The sequence below is a fragment of the Emydura macquarii genome, unplaced genomic scaffold (genome assembly GCF_026122565.2).
Source record: "Emydura macquarii macquarii isolate MOO-44397 ecotype Brisbane River unplaced genomic scaffold, CSIRO-AGI_Emac_v2 contig_2897, whole genome shotgun sequence".
In the NCBI taxonomy this organism is placed as follows: Eukaryota; Metazoa; Chordata; order Testudines; family Chelidae; genus Emydura; species Emydura macquarii.
This window is the reverse complement of record NW_027133034.1, coordinates 19,310,388-19,329,676: the sequence shown is the minus strand read 5'-3', so window position 1 is coordinate 19,329,676 and position 19,289 is coordinate 19,310,388. Positions and strand designations below refer to the sequence as shown.

The window sequence follows — 19,289 nt, the reverse complement described above, 5'->3', positions numbered from 1 at the left end:
CCAACATTCTGCTAGCTTTTTTGACGACTGCTGTATGTTGAATGGATATTTTCAGTGAACTATCCACAATGACTCCAAGATCTTTTTTGAGTGGTAACAGCTAATTTAGACCCCATCATTTTGTATGTATAGTTGGGAATATTGTTTTTCAATGTTCATGACTTTACATTTATCAATATTCAATTTCATCTGCCATTTGTTGCCTAGTCACCCCGTTTTGTGCAATCCTTTTGTAACTTCACAGTCTGCTTTAGACTTAACTATCTTGAGTAATTTTGTATCATCTGCAAATTTGACCACCTCACTATTTACTCCATTTTCCAGGTCATTTATGAATAGGTTGAACATCACTGGTCCCAGGACAGATCCCTGTGGAACATCACTATTTACTTCTCTCTGTTCTGAAAACTCACCATATATTCATGCCCTTTGTTTCCTGTCTTTTAACCAGTTACTAATCCATGAGAGGACCTTCTCTCTTATCCTATGACTGTTTATATGCTTAAGTGCCTTTGGTGAGGGTCTTTGTCAAAGGCTTTCTGAAAGTCCAAGTACACTACATGTACTGGATCATCCTTGTCTACATATTTGTTGACTCTTCAAAGAATTCTAATAGATTGGTAAGGCATAATGTCCTTTACAAAAGCAGTGTTGACTCTTCCCCACCAAATCACGTTAATCTACGTGTCTAATAATTCTTTCTTTACTATAGTTTCAACCAGTTTGCCTGGTACTGAAGTTAGGCTTACCAGCCTGTAATTTCCAGGATTGCCTCTGGAACCCTTTTTAAAAATTGGTGTCACATTAGCTGTGCTCCAGTCAACTGGTTGGTCAGAAACTGATTTAAATGATAGGATATGTACCACACTTAGTAGTTCCGCTATTTCATATTTGACTTCCTTCAGAACTCTTGGATGAATACCATCTGGTCCTGGTGACTTATTACTGTTTAATTTATCAATTTGTTCCAATACCTCCTTTACTAACACCTCAATCTGGGTCAGTTCCTCAGATTTGTCACCTAAAAAGAGTGGCACAGGTGTGGGAACCACCCTTACATCCTCTCCATGAAGACTGATGCAAAGAATTCATTTAGTATTTCCTCAATGGCCTTATCTTCATTGAGTGCTCCTTTAGTACTGGATCAGCCAGAAGTTAGGGATCTATTATGGGAGTGGGCGAGTGAGGTTCCGTGACCTGCAATGTGCAGGAGGTCAGACTAAATGATCATGATGGTCCCTTCTGACCTTAAAGTTCTATGAGCCTATGAGTTAGATTTTTGCTATCAACAACTTTCCTTCTGGTATTATCCTCTAGCTTGTTGATTTCCTGGTAGTTTAAGCTACTGTTAGTTTTATTGCTGTAGACTTTTGCTATCAATAACTTTCCTTCCAGTATTATCCTCTAGATTGTTGATTTCCTTGTAATTTAAGCTACTGTTAGTTTTATTGCTGTTTACTTAGTGACTAACTTTGCTAATGGTTGCTGGCTGCCCAGATGGATTGTGCTTTCTTTGCTAGTATTGTTTTTCCACATTGTGAAACCTTAAAACTTGTCAAATTCAATATACTGTACACTGTAACATCCTGCATGGCTTTTGGTTGGTTGGTATTTTGTGGGGGGGAGAGGAAAGGTTGTTTATTTTTGGCAGGCATTGTTTTATTTTTGAAACTTTAACCCATTCCTTTGCCACCCTACTCTCTCTTCCTTTTCCTTCCCACTCTTCTCCCCTCTCCCCCCACCAAACAATAAGTGGCCTGGAACAATATTAAACCAAACCATTTTCTTTCTCCAAAGACTATTCATGGCAACAAGCTTTTACACTACCTATATGAGGTAGAAAAATATGAAACTCTCTTTTTAGAATAGCCCAGATTGTTTGTAATTATTTTGTTCTCCACTGGCCCCTCTAGCCTGTTTAAACCAGTTACTTCTCACATCACAGCCCCATAACAAGGAGCTTGTTTATATTAAAATATGTTATACCTATTTTCCAGCACTACTCTAGGTGCTAAAAATGCCTGAGCCCTGTCTATATGAGTGCCTTTGTTGATGGAACTAAAAACCAGAATTCATAAAATAATATATCCACTCCTAGGATCCAGCCTCCATGTCATTCTCCCTTCAACAGAGCAGGAGCTGGACAAACAGCTGGGCCTTGCAACATGTTCTGATGGTCATCCAATCTGGACTCTGCTGAGCTGAGATGGGAAAAGAGTTCTAGAGCTTGGTTCCTTTGTCAAGAACACCCTGCAGGCCAGTCCTTTCCAGTAAAATTATATGGGGCTCAGATACCTCAGAGGAACATAAATACTATATTGCATGATAAGAGAGATGGTCTTTCAAATAGCCAGGACCCAAAACCATTTAGGGCCTTAGGCCCTGATTCAGCAAGGTACCTAAGCATATGTACAGTCTCACTGAATTCAGTGGGACTATGAATCTGTTTAAAGTTATACACATATTGAATCAGGGCCTTATGGGACAAAGCTAACACATTTATACACCATGAATTTTAACGGTAGAGCCATGCCCTGGATTTTAGGGATTCACTTGCATTTCTATAGCCACCCATTACATGCTTGCTCAAGCAGGTGTGCACCCTTCTCTAGATTATTATTTTATCTTCCTTTCTAAAATGCAAATAAAGATTAAGAGCATTTCCAGAAAAATTCCATATTTGCTGTATCTCTGTATGGCGTGTAAAGGTGGCTTCAATTTTGTTCAGCTCTAAAACTTCAGAAATACCACTTCAGAAATACCAGATTTTCCTGTTTTTGCTGGAGGACCAAAGACCTAGAGTGAGACAGTGACATCTCAATAGGCTGAAACCGGAGCTTCAGGTTTCTCATCTCTCCCAGGGGCTGAAATTCACCCAGTGCAGACAGTTTTGTAAGAATAACTATCATGTTACTTATATGGGAGTGACTGTTAATACCTGTGACAAACCGCTGTACGTGACCCATCTGAAGTAGGGCTTTCCAGAAGACTATGCAGTTAGCTAACTACTCCTGCACTTAATAAAAAAATGCTGTGTCTTCTCTCTTGACAATTCTGATGGTGCTTAATAAACTTTGTCCATAGGCCCTTAGGTGGTATAATCTAAGCTCCATTTAAACCCTGAGTTAAGGGTTTAAGTTGAGTTTAGACAATGCAAATGCGTGTAGGGCAGTTTCTCTGCACTGGAATCAATTTCACACAGATATAATCTTTATTTTGACTGTGTTTTGGCCAAAACCTCCATTAAATTGATTTTAATACAAAACATCGAAGATTTAAACATAGACTTCACATTGTCTCCCTCCACTGGGAAGACATTCGCTCCGGTTCTTACTCTAATGTGATATCCCTGGATCACACTAGTTCTATAGGCCTCCAAAGAGTTTCCCAGTAGAAACTAAAACTGTTGTTGTTTCTGTTGTGGTAGTGCCTAGAGACTCTAGTCATGGATCAGAGCCCCATTCTGCTACATGCTGTACAAACACATAACAAACAGATATCTGGTCTGTATAGGTTCTTATACTATGCTCATCATTGTAGTAACTATGGGTCCCTGCTCCAAAGAGCTTACTATCTATATATATTAGAAATGAAAGCTGTGACTTAATATTACTATTGTGGGGGGGAAAACCCAGAACCTCCACCACTGGAGGAGTGAGAGAAGAATCTTTAATTTGTGTATTACAAGGTGCAGGAAAGGACATAAATGCACCCTTTCCTGCCCCCTATGTAGTTCACCTTCAAATTAGAGAGAGAGAAATTGCCATGCTTCAGTGAGATGCTTTAGCTATTGGCAGGGTGCAGACAGTATTGCTGTTCTTTGTGTATTCAGTGTGTCAGACAGCCAAGCCAACGTTCTAGTGCATTTGTTTTCTTTGTTGTTTTGTACAACGTGGTGCCAGCAGTGATTCTGGCAGCTGACTGAGTCAGCAGGTGCCACAAAATGCAAAATAATGATGGGAAAGCGAGAAAAGGGTTCAGGACTTGCCAGGCATGGTGCCACTGTTTAACACTCCTCAGAGTAAAATAAACAGTCATGATCCCTGTCTTTTCTCTGTTCTTCTATAGACACTTGCATTCAGGCATTTTTTCAGAAGGCTCACAAGGGAAAACATATAAGGGGGGCATTACATCAAATGAGGCCATCCAGAAATGACTTCAGTCACTTTGATCCTTATTTAAATATTTCTTTTAGTACCAAATATTTTTGTTTAAATATTTAAAATTATAGTTATAACATAAATATTAAATATTTAAAATATAATATACATAAAATGCTCTTGAATCAAGTTATGTAAGAAAAAATATATAATTCTGCTTCATGCCAGGACTAAATCTTTCTTACCTTACTCACATGAACAGTTTAATTGAAGTCAGTGGACTACTTGCAGAAATAAAAGCAAGCGTAATATGTAGCCCATATTATGCATAATTGTGAAGTACAATGTATAATCTGTTACATGGTTTGTTTTTCGTCCATATACTAATCAAGGGTCATGGACAGGTTAAAATAATAGAAAAATATTATTTCCTATGTCACTAAGAACTTTTGATCACTGACAAAAAATTCAGAGTCAAATATATTTGACACCATTTTTGCTCTTTGTTACATTTCACTTCAGCTAGCAGAATGAAAATAGATCACGAGCAAATAGTAAGATCCACTTTCAGGTCTTTTGTGCTGGTATCCAGACAAAAACCCTGTTTTAATTGATTCTTTAAAAATGTCATGAAAGCGTTTCTATCAATAGTGGATTGTATCAAACTTTTTCATTCAGCTTGACTGCGGGGAATGGCCATGCGCAGAGGGGTGTGATTTCTAAAGCATACCCACATATTTGGCACTAACTGGCCTGTCTAGACTTCGTGCAAACTTAGAGTTCCTGAACCGCATAAATGTAGTGTTAATGCACACTAGTTAACTTATAGTTCACTGTAGCAAGGTCTACAGGGGCCAGTTAGTGAGCAACATGTTGTGCTTTAGAAATCAGATTCCTGCAGTGCACATTGCCGTGTGGTGTAAACAAATCCTTATATAGCCTATCTTTTAGGACTAAACTATCTATGGTGTATCTTTAAATGGACCTAAAGCACCCAGGAATGAACAGTACCCAAAAATCCACAATGAGAGCATTAAAAAAAAATGCACAAGTTAGCGACTACTCTAGTTTCAGCAAAACTTGTTCAGGTACTTATGTGTGCATGAAAACAATACATATCTTCCACATGTTCCACTTGAAAGGTTTGCCCTTACAACATTAAAAAAATGGACAAAGCTAGATATGTCAAATCTGGGATGTTTTATAGCTCTTGGTGAGAGAGGAAAATTTTTCAAATTTGAATAAAGTCAGTAAAGTGGGTTTAAAGTTATGACTGTTTAAGTGCCATATTATGTATATATGTATTTGTGACTTTTTTCTCTTTTTTTAAATTAGGGATACCTTAATTAAGGAACCCCAAGGTTAAGGCCATCGTCAATAGAATGATATAGCAACAATTTTTCCTTTCTCTTACTTTTTTGGTATTCCACCCCTTCCCCTTCTTTTTGTTTTAAAAAAATGCACAGTAGGATCTATATCTATGTGCAGTTGCAAATTTGGGGCCCTGAAGGTGGAATCCCAAATTTGTGGGAATCTGATAATTAAGGTAATTTGTATTAATGTAATAGAAGATGGCAAACTTTCCAAAGTGTGTTGGCTCTCTTGACAGGCAAAAGGAACCAGGAAATGAACTGTGTAAGAACAAAGGGAGTATGTGTTTCAATGAGTGAAAATGTAAACTGATATGGGAAAAGATTGTGCTGTATTTGAGTTGTTTATTTTGGCTAATGTTGCAGAGAATATTCCTGTAGTGAAATCAAAGGTTAAGTGCAAATGGCAGTAAGTTATAATAGGTGAATAAAAACAGTTTATGACTCTATTGATTACCGTTGATCACTGTGCTTTGATGTGTTATGTGAAGGTATATGAAGAAGTACTCTAATCTTTTTATGTGGATAACTAAACAGATTTGATGGGCTTATTTTGTTTGGTTTTAAGTATTGATAACATTGAGAATGCAGCTTTACTTGTTTTTCATTTGGGAATATGGCATATTTGATTGACCTACTAATCTGCAGAACCAGGAGAGGTAATGTGTCCTGCCTGGTGAAACATCAATTCTAAATGGTGTTTACCTTCAAAGCATAACTGTGCTTAGTAGCTCACCTTAATCTACATGTGGCAAATCTTGTCCAAACATCCAAATTGTTCAAATTGCGGGGATGCAGGAAGTTCCACACTGTGGGGAATTGTGGTGAGAGGTATTTAGGGAGTTTGCACAATGGATACACACCTGTTGCATCCTCTGGGGCATAGCTCTGTGGGAGGTCACTCCACTGAAGTATGTTGGGGATGTTGATCTATTTTGAGTATGGTAGATGGGTCAAAGCAGCGGGAGTTCAAAAGATGTGAAACCTGTTGCAGCCCTGAAGCTACAGTAGTGGCTATAGAATAGTACTACTATTTTGTAGCTTGAGGAGGAAGGTTTCTTCCACTCGTGATTATCGCAGACCTACCCTGTGCACAACACATTTAAAAGTCTGCAGTGAGTATAGGATATGCCCCTATGTGATGTAAAGAACACTATGCCTGAGTGTTGAATCTTTGCTTTTATGATGTAATTTCATCATGCAGTGCATTTACAGAGTTATTATCAAGCTAATATGAATTGATTTGGGATCGTTTTTAATTATTCAAACCTTTTAGACTTTTAAAACCAAAGCTACCCAAAGTGCTTTTTAAAATGAGTGAGATCCTGCTCTTAGAACTGAGAATCTTGTCAAATAGAAGCAGAAATATCATTACCTACCACTTAGATGCAGTTACATCTGGTGTGGAACATAGCAGTTGTTTAACAGTTTAGAAGAGGAAGGAAGGATTACCCTATCCAAGTGAATTTAGGTAAGCAAACTATAATTAACTAACCTGAAACTTGGCTAGGATGTTGGCACTAACCCTTCTATTATCATGAAAAGTGCTAGGGAATCTTCAGTCATGATTAATTATTATTATTTACTTAGGAGTCCCAATCATAGACCAGGACCTTGTTGTACTAATGGTCAGGATCTCAGATTTATGTCTCATTGAAGGCAGCTAACACTGTGGTAGAATATGGGTTCAGTACTTCCTCAGAGGAAAGGATATTATTGTCTATTGAATTGCTAGCGCCAACACTGAAGTACTGGGTGGGGAAGGGGCAGGTTGTAGCTCTTCCATCCAAGTAATGATTAGACTGGCCTCTTTTTGACTCATGAGATAATTGTCTGAGGTAGTGTATTGGCCATGCATATAGTGAATTTCCTTTCATATTGTATCTCCACTGAATTCCTTAGTTACCATAGGGATGAATTTGGCCCTCTGTAATCATAGGCGTAGCCATGGTGTAATAAAGCAATGCAAGTGAAATGACAAAATCAAACTTTTTCAATATTTGTGCAACATCAGTTGAAAATAACCTCAATACAAGTTGCCATTTGTTTACTTGTGAAAGGTGGTGATTTTTCACAAATTCCCAATTCATGTTTTTATTCACAAAAATTCCATTCTATTTGTGTATCTACAACATATTCTATTTGTGTATTGCTCTTATAATTTCATCAGTAAAAGAAATGAACCGTAAGTCATTTGGGGCTCAATCCTTTGAGGTTCTGAGCACTCTCAATTTACATTGAATTAAATAGGGGTGAAATCAGTGGGAATGAGGGTGCATAACACCTTGTGTAGGGACAGATTGAGATACACTAACTCTCATTGAGTAGCGCCTTCCTCCTTAAGTAGGCCCCTTGAAATAGTTAGGACTATGCAAGGAGAAAGGTACTACTCAATGTGAGTAAAGTTATTATAGTCTGGCCATGAATCAGGCATTTATTTATAAAAGGAAAATGCACTGCTTGGGAAGATATGTCCTTATATAAAGTTACCTTTTTGTCCCTGTAAGGTAAAAGAAAACACAGTCAATTCCATGCTTAGATTAGTTTTATGAATTAGCAACACTAGTGAAAAATGAACATTTTTTAAAAATAGGATAATACATCACAAAATGCAATTTGTTCATTTTTATTTTGACAGATCATTTAGTTGTAGTTATTCGTGATAAATATAATGAGGTATATTGTGCAAACAAAAAGACCTGTTAGTAATCTGAGAGCTCATTCTAGAGAATCCTCTATTTATTAGATCTTAGCTAAGAAATATGGGGAGACCCCTTCATTTTTTGGAGAGGGGGAAAGGATAGTGTGTGTGAATTATAAAGTACTCCAAGTTAAAGGCATGGTGGCTAAAATGCTGGTAGCCATGAACAGCTAGTTTATATTAACATTTCCACCATTGCTACCACTTGTGGATCTTTACTACTAGTAGCAATGGAGGGAAATTTTAGGAAATTTGGCTAGCGTAGACACAACATATACATTGGTGATGCTGTAAATAAGGTGGCACTATCTGATATCATGGAGATTGACCTAATAAATATATGTAAGTAGAACAGACTCTTCCTTTTGAATCAGTACTGAAATGTAGTCCCTGTATGGTGCAAGGAGGCATCATGGTGCTAAATTTTGGTTTACAAAGTTCCTGGCCAGGTGTGGTTATTAGAGATTCCATGATGTTCTTCATAAAGTAAAGGTCTTAAACTCAATGACCTGGACAAATTCCAACTCTGATCTGAATTGCTTTATCACACTGCAATTAGCTGTAACAGCTGTCCTGGAAGGGGGTCCTGCAGAGCTCTGTGCAGAACCCGGCTCTAAAGCAGTTGCCATCTGAATGAAACAATCATGTATAGAGTGTAGAACACTCTGGGATTGAAAGTGTTACACAGTTAGTAAATAAATCACATTCTTACATTTTACTTACTGTGTATCTGAAAATACAACTTCGTAGTTTATCAGGCTATGGTATACAAGGTTGGTATTCCGAGCGATTTATAAAATATTTTTCATTACTGGCACTAGAGCTGGCCGAAACTTGGGATTTGCAATTTGCAAGGAAACTTGATCAATATTCTGAAATTTAGTTTTGTTCTGATTTGGACCAAAACCAAAGTTTTTTAATTTTCTTGTGAACAAGAAATTCCATGAAATTTTCTCTTTTGAAACACTGATACCACAGTGTTTCTGAAATGAAATACGCTCTGCAGGACCTCAGCAGCTGCTGACTAAAATTGACATGATTCTTTTCAGCTTCACCACAGCTATTCATTCAATTTAAGTCTGCAGCCACCAGTTCTTCCCCTTCAGATTTGTGCAGCTCAGGAATCCAGCTGGCCTGGGAGTCTGCAAGCCTTGGGCCCAGGGCACTCCATGTGGCAGGGTGGCCCCAGTGTCATGGACCCTGGCATCCCCAACAGCCTACCAGGAACGGTTCTGCCACATGTGATTTGACAAAAGTTTGTCAAACCCAAGCTGTTTCTGTGAAACATTTCAGGTTCAAAGAATTGGCATTTTCTACTGAAAAACTGTTTTGTCAGAAAATTCACAACCAGCTCTAATAGGTATACTATGTAATTTCAAATCTTTTGTTTTCTTTCATACTATCACTCACTTAAATTCACTTTTTGTGGGTTTTGTTTTTGTTTTTTTGGCAATTTATAGCTCATGCTTATAAAGGCGGGACTAGGAAACTACAAAATTGCTTCATATAGCACTTCAGGTAGCTATCTGCCCTAGGGAAAATGGAAGTGGGAATGGAGAACATCCTCCTAGCTGCTCATTAAGATGTGCAAGTGCACTGCTAACTCTAATCTGAGCTGAGGCAGCTCTGGGATTTGGGTTTTAGACTGCACCTAGCAACAGGATATGTTTAAGAGCTACTGGCTGAATTCCTTCTATGTTTACAGACAAGAGTTTAAAAAAAAATCAAGTGCATTTTAAATGAATGGCATTTGTGCTGCTTTCTGTTTTTTCAGCCTTCTGATGAGGAAAGGCTTTTTTAGATATTTTATATAGGACCTGATCCTGTTAGCCCTCTTAACATGGAATTCCAATAGGACTGAGCCCGTATTTTTTATTCCTGTGTATACTGTGGTTTGTGACACAAACCAACAGAAGCTAGCGCTCTGTTTTGTATCCCTCAGAATATGCATACAGGACTGTGACAGGACATGCAGCTATCCCACTGACAGCAAGCCTAACCAGCATCCCTGCACTAGGATGCTGGAATAATTTTTAGAGTGGGAGTGCTGCTGATGGAAACCATGTATCTGGTGTTTGTTATTGTTATTTCAAGCTAGGGAGTGCGGGGCAGCAATGCCAGCACCCTTAGCTCCAGCACCACTGCCTGCACTCAGGCAGTGCCAATTAGGCACACCTGCAGAGTATGCTCTGCCTGGAGCAGGGCAGTTGAAATAGGTGATGCTTGCCACAGGAGATAATTAGACTCAGACAGGACCCTGGGAGTGAGCCCAGCTCTCATAGGGAACAGTGAGCTTCCCCAGGAGCAGAGGTTCTGGAGAGAAGCCAGGGGCATGAGACATGAAGAGATGATGGTTGAGCTCAGGCTGAGAAGCTGTCTGACTGCACTGATCCTCTGCACATGGATCTCCCCAACTCCATGTCAAGGTCTTTCAGCTTCCTTAGTGGCACATTTGTCCCTCTTCTGAGAACCCACACAGGGCTCTTTGTGAGCTGGCCACTGCATAGGAAGTGCGGGGGGAGACGACCCAGACTGTATTACCGTCTCTGCTAATGTCAGAGGTGCAGATAATTCCAGTTTCATAGCTGAGTCTACTGCTGGTTGCTCATTCATTTCAAGTTACCTGCGTATTTCAAAGCAACCAAATTGCATAGAATGGATCTCTTTTTATGTTGATGGTTAGACTGGTCAAGTTCATGTTCGATTTTAATTCTATAATCATGGGCCTGATTTTCCTCGCTTTCACCACTTTTACACTGGTGTAAATCCGTTTATATCAAATAGATTTACTCCTGATAAACACTGGTGTATTTAAGAGGAGAATTTTGCAATAAGACAAATTGTGCTGAAGCACCACCAGGGTTCTTATTTTTACTTTCTTCTTTTATTTTTTTTTAAAAATTATTAAAAGGAACAAAAACTAAAAAGTAGCTTCTTTTTTTCTTTATAATGTGGTGATAAGACAAAATAAAGAACTGAACAAAGTTACACATTTGTTAAGCTACAAAAAGAAACCAAATCAAATAAGATAATGCAACAAGGTTGCGATATAAGAGCAAAGAGGCAGAAACTAGATACAACTCAACAATTCATTGTCACTTTAGATCTGTTATTTATTTTCTTTGTTGTATCTATCCATGGCAGGCCCTTTTTATGATTTTCCGCAGTGGAATTCCTTATTACATCAGATTAGAAATATAGGATTTCCCACTCCCCACCTACGGATTTCCTGATTATCTGGCAATTTCAGATGCTGTAGAAGCAGTAATGGGGCAGTTCCATTAAAGGCATGAAGCCAGCATATATTTCCAAATTTAGACAGTATGTTTTTGACCCTGATAGACTGTGTTGCTGTGATTATAGCCAGGGGGACTAGTGACAACTATAGTTATAGTGACAGCCATTGTCTAAGTATTTCCATTATAACCATGGTGTTCAGATTCTCATCACTTTTCAAAACTTTCACCTTGGTCTCTGCTTGAAAGTGAACTTTTTGGAAAGTTTGAGCAACTTTTGTTTTTTTAATATGAGAAGGAAAATTAATATGTTGTAATGTTGAAACAGCTGAGAGGCAGAAAATAGAAATTTGACTGAGAAATAGCTTTCATTTCTTCATATGGCTGATGTAGAGCAATGACTATAACTGTCTTTCATGAAGATGCCTTTGAAGAAATTGATTTTGATTTGACAGAAATATGTGGGTGTGAAAATTTCATTTTCTGCACACACAGTAATTAGAATATAATTTTTTAAAACATTTGTACTCCTTTGCTAATCATATTTGTTCCCTGTATCCTTCAGTGACGTATTTGGTAAGGAGAACACTGAGTAAAAATAACATTGATGGTCTCTTTGTCTAGTGTGGCATACACAGAGAAGAGTACAGCAGTAAAGATGTTACACAAGTGTCTAAAGATGTAGGGAGGAAAAGTATGATATTATTATTGGGAAACAATATGCAACTGTGTAATTAAAGACTGTACAGCAATGCACATACAGGTGACAGAATAAACTGGGGTGTGACACCTTGACTTTTGCATTTCCTGACAATGAGTGTTCATCTACAACCTTAAATGTTTTTTAGTGTTACCATCATATGTTTTTTTTAATTAATAGAATATGTTGTTCTAGGAGTTCTGCCAGGTTTTTGCATGCAATTCACCATCTCTGAAAATAATATGCGTTGCTAAGGAAAAATGCAGGTAAAGTCCTTAGCCCTGACAATTGTTTTGTCTATTACCCATTTTGGGAAAGAAAATCTTTGAAAAACAATTTAGGGGCTATATCTGACTTCAGTGGAACTAGTCCCATGAGTGAAGCAAGAAGAATTTGACCCATAATATAATGATTTACACCCAATATAATTGTTACAGTATTTTTCCAATTCTTTATAACTGTCAGATCTCAAAGAGTATGCATATTTTACACAGGGCTTTCTTCAGTCTCATGAAGGTGCCCTTGCATCTAAGCTGATGCGATTTACAAAGTGAACTGAACATACCAATACCAGACATCTATTTTTTTCTTTCCTCAGGTGTCTGTTTTAATGCCATGTTTTTCTTGAAACTGAGATATGCTAGAGAAGTGAAAAAGCTATGGATTGATTTGGCAGACGCTAAGCAGGAAGCTGCCATCACTGTTCTGGAATTGAAGGAGAAGATAAAGACTCTCAGTGGTGGAAATCAAACCCCTAGAGGTCAGTATAACCATAGTAACATTAACACATGGCAAACCAGGCTTAAGTAATGTTAAGAATGCAATAAACCAGCTCTAGCAAAGAAACTCCTATTTAGACTACACTCTGTCCTTAATTAACCCCTCCAGCAGGGATGGCTGGAAGCCACAACTGTTTCTAGGTAAAAAAAACTATCCCTGAGTTATTATGACACAGTAGGCTGTGAGGTTGCTAGGGTGGAAACTGGGCACTGAAGATTGACCATGCCTGGAGAAAAAAACAGAGGAGTGAAATGGACAGACTAGAGAGTGGAATGCCCAAGAGCAAGTCAGCTGACACAACAGGGTGGGGGAGTATAACACACAGGAGTAAAGTGGGCTGATTGGCTTTCGTACCTTACAAGGCCTGTGTGGAGGGAGCCAGCCACTGAGATGGAGGCAGACTGGTTAAGGACAAAGTGGTGCTGGTTAGTGAAAAGCATTCTGGACTGGCAGAGTGGTTTGAACAGTTTGACAAAGTTTGCTAAATAAAGTGGGCATCCTACCCTATTAAATGGTTGAAACTCCATTCAAGCAGTGACAGCTGCTGAAGGGCTAGTCACTGTGTCGGAGTGTTGGCAACACAGCTTAGGGCAGCTCTCTCATATGTTTTAAATGAAAGCAGGTCTCCTACAAAACCTTTCATTCTGCAAGGAGTGAAGTGAAATGCATTTATTCCTCAGTACCCCTAACAACTGTTATAGAAATGGGACGTGAGCATTAACTGACAAACCTCAAAAGAGCATGCTCCATAACATCAGTTGCGTTGTACAGGATGTGCCCAACTTTCATTTATGCCCACTGTGCACTACACATTGTCATGTTTGGGCAGTGGACTACAACAGAGTTGTGCCTAATCTTGCCAGTGTAGAGGGATCCCAACTTTGTTATAAGCATATTAAGGAACTGTTCAAAATACTGGATGAATTCACCAGTGAAGAATTCACCATTATGTGAGCTGGAGCAGCTCCACTGAAGGCCAAGGATTTGTGCCTAGTTATGCCATTGACAAATGGAGCCCCTGGTCTTTATGTGGCTTTAGCAGCGTTCAATACCATGGTTACTACAGGATTTGGCCTTCTCCACATGAGGATGATCAAAACACATTATAACAAGTTTGAGGCACTCCTGTATTACAATATGCTGCCCAGCAGAGCAAAATGCATTGTGCACTATAGCCAGAACTTTATGCAAGCAGTCTGTGCTTCGCAGACTGTGTACAAAATTCACATTGGATATGCTCACTCAAAGGCTATTTCAAACGTGTAGTTGTAGGTGTACAATGCATTGACCAAAGTGCAGGGTTCATCTGAGTTGCAATAGACGAGGTGATAGAGCACATAAGGTATTTGTAATCACTTACTGTTCTGATACTCCGGTAATACTGAAACTCACTGGCAGCAGGTTCCAGAGAAAGTAATAAACAGCTTTCATCATCCTTCCTTTTGTTGGTGTGTGTCACAATCTTAAAGTTACTTAAATACAGTGGGTCTCTGTGTTAACTTCATTTAGTTTTCAACACTACTGTACTTTTGAAATCAAGGGAAAATACAAAAACAAATGAAATAAGATCCTAAATAACAATGAGTCCAAAAGAGAGCATTAGTCAGTGCCTCCCCCCAGACACTTCAATAACTTGCAAGAGAAGACAAACTGTGTGTTTGGTTTTGTTTGTTCGTTTGTTCATTTGTTGTTTGTTACTTTTGAATGAGGTTTGCTAGTAGGCTCAAACTGCATTTCAGCCTGGAGTGAATTTGTAGAGTAGAATTATAAAATCCTTAAAACAACAACAGCAACAAAAACCCACCACCACCAATCAAAAAAGCAACCGGGACATGACTCATACCAAATTTACATTGGTGTAAAACTATTGAGTTTCTCTGGTGCAACTTAATGCAGAATCAGGCCCACTGTGTTAATACTGGGAACACAGAAACCCATTCACATCTCATGAAATTTTTTGAACATAATTCTGGTTATGGATCATGTCTGTGTTTCTCTTCTGCTGCTTGTGTTATTAGAAATCTTTACATAAGAAGGTCATTGGTGCTTAGGAATAGATCTGTTCTTTCTACTTTTTTCCTTATTTGATGTAATAACCCTTTGTTTCTGATGTCATAATCTTTTCCATGATAATGCATTGCGATGTCACAAAGTAATATTATCTCACTTGGGGATTGAGCTGCAGGAATAGATGAGCACAAATCAAATACCCTCAAATATTATTTATTATGAACAATGCTGAGTTTTAAGAAAGTAGGGGTTACTTTATAAAAAATAACATCAATAACACAGTAAAATTGTGTTTAATGATTAGAAACTCCTTAGGTTTTTAATCTAATTTTATTATTTTTCATTTTCCAAACCCAATGTTTCACACACACAATAAACCATTCAAGTAAAAATAGACTGTGCTAGACTGTGACATATCCTATTTATGTCAATGGGAGTTCTGTATGTGGCTGAAGCTCAATATATGACCCTTTGTAGCAGCAAATTATACAGCATAATTCAACAACACAGTAATTCACCTCTACTGCCCACAGTGGCCACTTTCTACATACAGTAACACAGTTATTATGTTAGATCTTCTGACAAGATTATCTGGTAAAATGCACAGTGGGAGAGAAACGTGGATTCAAATCTGAAATCTTTACTCTAACTCTATGGATAATTAAAGAACCTATGAGCTCATGGTAAATCTCTTCCAGTAAACTGCTGCTAACATTATATTAGTCAAACTATTCTGAGGAACATATGACACTTGTGGATCTAAGACCCTTACAGGGCTCCCTCTCGACCGACAACTTCAACCCCTTCCGCTAGTGTTATTCTTCATATATAGGTATAGATGGCTATTAAGAGAGGATTTTGAGCTAAGAATATAGTTAGGGTGAAAACTAGAGATGGGCCCAAGTCAGAGGGGGCTAAATTGTATAATTTGCAGTCATTTCTGTGTAGGGGAGGTGCAGAGCTCCACTGCTCTTGAGATGACAACTGCAGAGATTTTGCCTCAGGTTAGTGCAGACTGCTTCCCCAATACATTGGCCCTGCATGATTTGTTTCCCAGAGAGCGCAAGGTCCAAGCTTACAGCAACTGCCGTTGTGATTTGCCCTTGTGAGTCACACAAATGTGAGAGGAGCCCTCACGATAATCATTGTGCACCTGTACAAGGGCAGATCATAATTTGGCCCAGAAGTTTAGATCCAGATTCTAATCTGAATCGAAACATCACCCAAGCATGGAAATGTGTGTTGAGGGTTGGCTTTGGCCCAACTACTAGAGTAAATGAGTGTATTACCATTTTCAAACCAACAATGATTCTTGCCATTCGCCCTTTGTTCATATGTGTTTCTCTCCCTTCTTTTCTTCAGATTGTTTTACAGCAGTGTTTGCTCTTAAAAGAAGTAAAGTGACAAAATACAATTCTAGGTACTCTTGCTATAGAAGAAATTATTACACCACATGTGTTAGAGAATAATAATAAATTATTAACAGAATGATTATTATACACAAGAAGAAAATCCTGGTTTGTGATTGACTGAGAACAGATATGTGACAAGCTGGTAAATGTTACATTGCTTGTCTCATCAGAGGTCAATAATATTGAAGGCCAGTGACAGAGTCAACAATAACACCTGGGAGTGAAGATTCCCAATCTAACTAGTAAGTGATCAATCTTCTATGCACTTTTGGAAAGTCTTTCTATCTATAAGTACAGTTAAGCTCTGGGATAGGCTTCCAAGGGAGGATTTTAAGAACAGGTTGGGCAAACATCTGTCAGGGATGGTCTAGGTTTACTTGGTCCTGCCTCAGTGCAGGGGGCTGGATTTGATCACTTCCCACATCCTATATTTCCATGATTCTATGTCAGCATTTTTGTCCTGCAGTTGGGGAAGCTGAGCCAAAGACCTCTGAAGTTAATGGGAATCTTTCAGTTGTCTACAATAGGGTTTGGGTGAGGCCATATGAGCCCAGAATGGAAACCTTGCATTTATAGACTTAAGAGATTCATAATTGCTGCACTATTCTATTATGAGTCTGTTCCCCAGTTCTGGGTAGGATTTAGTGGATTTTACTGACTCATCAGGGTTAATAGATCAAACATCTGATGAAGATAAGCCCCTCTTGCCAGTTTTTATGAGTTATATTTTATGACCCCCTGCTCAGACAGGGAGAGCTTAATTGCCTTCTGCTCTGTTTTCTCTTGCCCACTTTTTCTCTATTTTCACATCATCTCTTCTAACACACACAGAACTGCATGTTGGGGAATAGAGAAGTACTCCTGATCTCTAAGGCCTTGCTTAGGCTGAGGATTTGTTGGAACACTTACACTAGTGCAATTCCTCCAGTATACACAATAGTGGGAGTACCAATGCAGACCAGCCATCTGCATTTTTACCACCTGTCTGGACCCACACTGAGTAGCGTGGGAAGGCATAGTGGTAAATACACCAACAGCCAGTCTGCAGTAGCATTCCCATCATCTTTAGCTACTGATTGAGCAACAACGGGAAAATTTCAAAAAATCCACACTGTTGACCTGGCCTTTAATTTTAGAAATTGGGATTTTTCATTTGTACTGCACTGCAGTGCAGCCAGCATACACTGAGCTGAGCAGTAGAGGGCGGGACCCATGAACTAGGCTAGAGAGGAACTAGATAACCAAGTCAAGGGGAATTTTCTATCTGGTGTAGGAGTCTCAAGATTGGATGCATTAAGGTTTAATGTTGGTGTATGGGTCTCATTGCTGCACTGAATTAAAGAAATGATAGAATAATCCCCCTTACATTCCTATGACATGACTGCTTTGAACAATACCTAGTTAGTTTCAGACTTTTGGCCTGAGACTCAGACTTTTGGGGATTTCTCAGGACCGGCTCCAAAATCTCAGGTCTTTCAGTGATGCCATCACAGTGATTGAAGTCAACTCAGCTGTGTAAGTGATGCTAAATACCCTAGAGAAGGAAGACAGAGCCCAGGCAGGTTGCAGGGAACTCAGTTCTTGAGATTTTTAGGTAACTGTTGTCTGGAGATGGGGTTGATGTTGTGTCAGCTGAGGGAAAAATATCAGACTTTGCCATTTCCCATTGTATGGCAAGCTGCTATGCTATAAGTGTGTAGGATGCTTAAAAATCCACACCCTCCAAAACTGTAGTGATGGAGCAAAATGGTCTTCAAAGCCCTATATATTATGCTGTTATGTTGCTCACTTAAAAGAAGGGGGCTATAACTTTTTTTTGGGGGGGGCTGTAACTTGAGTTGTGGGACAGAGGTGAGAAACAGAGTTCTCTCCCTCCAGTGCCTGAATTTTCTGTGGTGGTGCAGATGCAAATACATGGCTTTGCTGTGCCCCAGCTGTGAGATAGACCCCTTGCAATCATTAGTATCCAGTACAGGAGTTAAATCAGACTTAGGGAATGAGATTGGTACATAGCCATCCCAGCTTCCATTGCACCCCCTGCTCCTGAGTTATGCTGTGGGCTTCTCAGCCAAGGATCTAGACTAAGTTTGTCTAGAATCTTCATATAACAAATGTACAAAAATATGAACCTGAAAAAGAAGAATTCAGCATGGTAAGAGAATAGGGAAGCCACTTCAAATAGTTGGCTATTTCCCACCTATCAACAGCAAGCAGTGCTGGATAGCCTCATGGTGGTGAAGGGTTGAAGAAGGAAAACTCATGAAACTCAAAGACATGACCACCAGCTACCTCAGATAGAGAACTAGTGGGATCGTTATCAGATACTACAATGGATGGAGGAGTAGGGTGACAAGAGCTCTCTTCCTCTGGTTTGGTTTGAATGATAGTTCTAACTGTCACGGGGAGAGCCACTAGCCTTCTTTGTTTACAAATTTGCTCTTAACTTTAAATACTCTATGTATTTTCTAGTAAAATCACATTTCAGGAATCTGGGGAAACCACATCTTTGTGTCTGTGTGACCTTTACTCTAGACCTAAGGGAATGGACAATCAGCCTTTAAAATCTTCCATTTAAAGTATTCTAGCAGTGTTAGGAAATAGCCTAAGCTGGCTTCAGGTCTGGTTGCTGAAAAAGAATCTGAAAATTGGTGCTGGGCAGAATTTTAATGGTCCAGGAACTGGGTAGAAGAAGCATCACACAGATTCAGATGCTTATTGAATTCTTATCCAAATGTCTCTGTGTAGAAAGGTGCAGTGGCCTTCCTCTGAGCCAGGGCCCGAAGAAGGGCCACAACTGCGGGGGCAGACAGAGAAAGGGCCGGCAGCCCAGTCTGCCTGGCATCCGGGAGGCCTGCTCGTGACAGGGCCTGCTGGCCGACCAATCCAGCACCAGAGGGGCGGAGTCTCAGCCAAGGCTGAGACTACAAAAAGCAGGCCCCACAGCTCAGAGTGGAGGAAGCTGCTGCCGGAGGCAGATGTG

The 19,289-nt window shown here is 39.3% G+C and overlaps 1 long non-coding RNA gene across 1 annotated transcript in view; it reads left to right on the top strand.

The window, feature by feature from the left end:
• Positions 1–16,497, top strand: part of LOC137166996 (uncharacterized) — a 104,660-nt gene extending 88,163 nt beyond the window's left edge. Inside the window, exons 2-3 of the long non-coding RNA XR_010923915.1 lie at positions 12,706–12,867; positions 16,480–16,497. This is a non-coding gene — a long non-coding RNA (uncharacterized lncRNA). The remainder of the gene's footprint in view (positions 1–12,705; positions 12,868–16,479) is intronic.
• The last annotated feature ends 2,792 nt before the right edge of the window (positions 16,498–19,289 follow it).